This window comes from Sarcophilus harrisii, chromosome 2, assembly GCF_902635505.1.
Source record: "Sarcophilus harrisii chromosome 2, mSarHar1.11, whole genome shotgun sequence".
Classification (NCBI taxonomy): domain Eukaryota; kingdom Metazoa; phylum Chordata; class Mammalia; order Dasyuromorphia; family Dasyuridae; genus Sarcophilus; species Sarcophilus harrisii.
Genome location: NC_045427.1, coordinates 468,264,703 through 468,270,054, shown reverse-complemented (window position 1 = coordinate 468,270,054; position 5,352 = coordinate 468,264,703). Strand labels below are relative to the sequence as shown.

The 5,352-nt window shown below is 33.7% G+C and overlaps 1 pseudogene; it reads left to right on the top strand.

Annotated features, from left to right (window-relative positions):
- Window positions 1–424: 424 nt before the first annotated feature.
- On the top strand, window positions 425–592 carry LOC111718532 (annotated as a pseudogene).
- The last annotated feature ends 4,760 nt before the right edge of the window (window positions 593–5,352 follow it).

The window sequence follows — 5,352 nt, the reverse complement described above, 5'->3', positions numbered from 1 at the left end:
TTGTTTCATTGTTAAGAAATAAAAACAACTAATGCTTCACAAAGGTTTTTAGTGATGATGATTCTTAGGAGGATTGTTTAAACATCTCAACTTCTTGTCACTCTCCCCACAATCCAAAGAGCATTTTTACTGTGTGAGTAGTATTGACATCATTACACTGTTTGGGTGGCATTATACACACACACATACACACAAATATATGTACACATTATATATGCATCTAAAATGTGTAAATTTATATACATCATTATCTATTTGTATGTATGCCAAATCAAGACAAATAATTACATATGAAAAAGTTTCTTTCAATTAATAATAATATTACTGATTTATACAATACTATAAGGTTTACTAACCACTTACTAAGGAATACTTTTATTAACCAAACAGACAGATAATAATAATAGCCATCATTACATACACTAGCTTGGTGCAGTGGCAGTATCATAGCCAGTGAGGTTTAACTGAGGTGTCATCATAGTTAATTGAAATGTCATTACATATCTAGACAAGTATTTTCCTGATAACTTTCCCATGAGGTAAGAAAAAAAAAAACAATATGTATGTGAAATATTTAAAAGTCTTGCAAAGATCACATGGCTCATCAGTAGCAGAGCAGGGCTTAAACTCAGATCTTCTTTTCAAGTCCAATGCCTTTTGTACTGAAGTATGTCTCTAAATAGGTAAATAAAAACACTTTTCTATTAGTGTATGCTGACCTACATTAATCTTGCTTATATCTGTGTTGTGATCCAGAAGAGGGTAAAGATTAAAATTAGAATATCAAAGATTTGTGAATCAACATAAAGATAGGATAGTAAAGTGAAAGAGAGCTGTATTTGGAGTCAGAGGACCTGAGATCAAAATTTGCCTCTTTCACACTCTGCTAATGAAACTCAGGTAAATGATTCATTAACCCTCTCTAGACCTTTGTTTATCTACAAAATAAGTGAGTTGCTTACTCTAATATCCTCTTAGTTTTAAATTCATTTTAATAAGACTGTGAAGTTTAATGAATTTTTAAAAATCTAACTTTTGCTAAATACAGCACAGTATTAGCAAACAAGTACCTGGAGAACAATGTTGCTTTAATGAAGGAACCATCCACTCATGCTGTTTTCTTTTGCTTTTGTTATGCTCCAAAGAGCAAATGTTTGGTATTTAGAGATTGTTCTTTCTTCTGACTTGAAAAGATGGATATCAATGATTTCACTATTGCTTTGAAAACTAATCTTATAAGGCTAGGGAAGGAATAGTTCTAAAAACTCAAATTAAATTGCCCTTCCTCCTTTTTCAAGATTTTATTATTTCTGCTGTTACTTAAGAATGGTGAGAAAGTTTTATGGCCTTGTGGAAGAATGATGTAGTATTTTCTTCACAATTATCAAAAGTAGTTCATTTGTTTAAATTGTTACATGATAGTTCTATAATTGGGTGGGAGGGAGAATAAAAGTTGCTTTGAATTAAGGGGGTCTCTCTTAGACTAATGTAGACATGGCCTTAGTGATGTCATCATAACCCACAATCAAGTCCATTAGGAGAAATTACCAGTCTTACCATTTAGTGTGCAAACTCAGTTTTAAAACCCTCCTTTTGAAATATTCACTATAGAGTTTATTATCTTAAAAGTGCATATTCACTTCAGGGTCTCTAAATTAGTTTTTAGTCAACCAATTTGCCTTTTAACCATGTGTATAGTTATGTCTTTTTGTGCCTTTTAACCATTTAACCCATAAGCCTAGATACTTAGGACATGCCTAAGAAAAAAATAAGATTGCTCTGAGTCGTTTTGATGCTAAAGCCCTGAAATTATTTGTAGGTGCCTTTTGGCCTCTAAAGAGTAAAGGTCTGAGTCATAACTAACCCTATTTGTATTTCAGACAAGAAATACTCAGTATAATGTAAAAAATACTCTGAAGAGGTTACCCAGAATTTAAAGGGAAGTAAGTTAGAGAGACAATATAACAAGGTGAAACTAAAATCAAGAGCAGCTTACCCAGAGGCAGTTAAGGGGAAAAAGCTGACTATATATAGTAGCTTCCAATTTTAACTAAATATTCTTCCTAACTATATGTTCAGTTCCATTATTTCCAAGCTGTTGAAGGATGTCAAGACTAAATTTTATCTAAATTCAAAACTCAAGGAGCAACTCCTTCATCATCACACCTTAGTTAAATTCTAATGATGGTATTAGGTTTATCATCATGATACCATTTTCAATAGAATAATAGTTAGCAATAACAGCTAATATTTATATTGTACTTACTATGTGCGACAAACATGGCTAAGCACTTTACAATTATCTCCTTATTTGATTCTCAAAACAATGCTAAGATGTAAATGCTGTTATTATCCTCATTTTATAGATGAGAAAACTGAGGCAAACAGAATTAAGTGACTTGCCCAGACCACAAAACTAGTATGAGACTAAATTTGAACTCATGTCTTTGAGACACAGCACTTTATCTATTTATTTTTATTTTTTAGCACTTTAGGCATGGAAAAATAAGGCTAGGTGGCCACTCCATTATCCTCTTCTTCAGTAACTTCTAGAATATCAGGCTTCTTTCTCTAAATCAGTGAACATGTGCATTGGTGCTAGAAAAAATGTGATGGCAAAAAACGATAGGATCGTGTGCATGTACAGGGTTCACTACTTACCATTTACATTTTCATATAGATTAGCATCTGTTTGCTTATGTCTCCAAAATGGTACTTCTGGAGGTTTATGTTTAAGACAGTTTGGCAAACACCAGAAATGTGTTTGCTGATCTGAGGCTGAAGTAACAAACTCCTCTGACAGAGCTTCTCCATTAAGAACCATGTATGTCTAAGGATCAGATTGCCTGGAATGTGGCCCATGTTAGAAAAAACAAATTCTACATGCTGTAAATCAGATTTCCTGATTAATGTATTGAAGAAAGAAGCCCAGGTAATTTTTCCCCTTCTAGCTTGCTATATACATTCAAAAGGAAGAGAAATTGTCTTATAGTACTGGTTTGAAAAATACATCTTTTGATTGTTATGCCCAGTGGCTATATATGGCTGTAATTGTGCTGCAGACTCGTTAACAAGTTTGTTGAAGGTTCACATTATAATTTTAAAGGAGTTAATTGAATACTAATCCAATGTGCAGCATAAAAATTATTTGAACCATTCTTAGAAAGCCGAAAATCCCACAAGCTGCCTTGGTTCTGTTAAATCCCTACCCCTGTGAAACTGAGAAAATGAATATTCAATATTTTTCCATTTGAGTCTCTTGACATCCTATTGATTCACCTTATTTTCCCAACAATTTTCTGACAGGTTTCCCAATGTGGATACTGCAAATTCTTTGATATTCATCTGGTGATTACCTTTGAAAATGAGAGCTGTGGCCAATTTTGGGCTAGGGTTTAGAACTCTGGAGTTTACAGCTCCAAGAAACTAAGGCACCTTCATATTATAACAAGAGACTTGCGCAGAAAGGTCCAGGATGTCCTCATAGATGGGAGTCAAGACTGAGAAAGACTTCTAAGGGGTTAATAAAACAAGAATATTTTTCACTGAAATCACTGGACCCTTGATTTATTACTGGGAGCACAGAGATATACTTTGGTCTGAGTGAACCCTATATTTGGGCTATAGAAATTATTCATGAACCATACCCATGTACACATGCGCGTGCACATGCACACACACACACACGCACACACAGAATGATGGAAGGAAAATGACTTTGCCTGGTCAGGCAACAACCTGTATTGGTCAGATTATTACTCATAGAATCCTAACATTAAAGCCAGAAACGACCAACGATTTTATCTAATTCAAGCCCTTCACTTTAAAGATAAAGGCTTGTGTCTTAAGAGATGTTAAGAAACTTGATTGAGATTGCTACATGGCAGAAACAGGATTTTAACCCAGCTCCCCTAACCCCACATCTGGCAGACTTTCCACTGTACCATGATGCCTCTCTGAGGAATTTCATGGTTAGCAAAACATACGAGAGAAAAAGGAGGTGACATATTTCATTGCTTTTTTCATCTTGAGAAAATATTCAGCTAATGGTAAAAAGTATAGCGCTCCCAACATTAGGGAAGATTGTAAGTATTCTTTTGGGGGAACGAAACTGAATTTTATTTTTTATTCAAATAGGGCATATGCCTTCTCAAAAACTAAATTTTATAAGGTTGTTGCAAAGCTAGTGCCAGGCCTGGACTCAAGAAGATTTATCTCTCTCAGTTTAAATCTGAATTCAGATACTTATTAGCTGTGGGTCTCTGGGCAAGTCACTTAATTCTACCTTGGTTTACTTATTTGTAAAATGAGTGGGAGAAGGAAATGGCAAATTTCTCTACTATCTTTGTCAAGAAATCCCCAAATGGGGTCATGAAGAGTAAGACACTGCTGGAAAGACTAATCAACAAAAACAACAATGTAAAGTTATTAGTCATGAAACCAATTCTTTTTTCAAGTGGTCTCTTGCTCAGTTGGCCATAACAAGATGTAGATCAATACATAATTGCTCAACTATTCATGTCTGACAGTCAAGTCTTTGCTTAAGCTACTACTGGGTCTGTATTCCAAGGAGATCATAAAAATGGAAAAGGATCCACGTGTATAAAATGTTTATAGCAGCTCTCTTTGTAGTGATAAAGAACTGGAAAATGGGGGATGCTCATCAATTAGGAAATGGTTGAACAAACTGTAGTATATGAATTTCATGGAATATTATTATTCTATAAAAATAATGAGCAGACAAATTTCAGAAAAAAACTTGGAAAGACTTATGTGGACTGATACTGAATGAAGTGAGCAGAAACAAGAGAACATTGTGCACAAAATAACATTGTGTGGATGATCAACTTTGATAGACTTTGATCTTCTCAGCAATATAATAATCTATGACAATTCCAATAGACTTGGAATGGAAAATGCTATCTACATCCAGATATGGAATTTGAGTGCATATTAAAGCATACTGTTTTCACTTTGTTGATTTTTTTCCTATAACTTTTCCTTTTTTGTTTTGATTTTTTTTACCCACATGACTAATATAAAAATATGTTTAAAATGATTGTACATCTATAACCTATATCAGACTTGGGGAGAGAAGTAAGGGAGGGAGAAAGAAAAATGGAAATGAAAATATTATAAAAGTTGAAAACTAATAAATTTTAAAAAAACAAAATTTCCCACTTCTATACTCTTACTCATGGAGTGTCTTTCATATAAAATCCATTTTCACTCATTTTACAGGTAAAATCCTATTGATACTTCAAGATCCATCTCCAACTCTACTTTATTAGCCTCATAGGTTTATAGTTAGAAAGGACCTTAGAGGTCATCTATTTTTACCACATTTTCCTC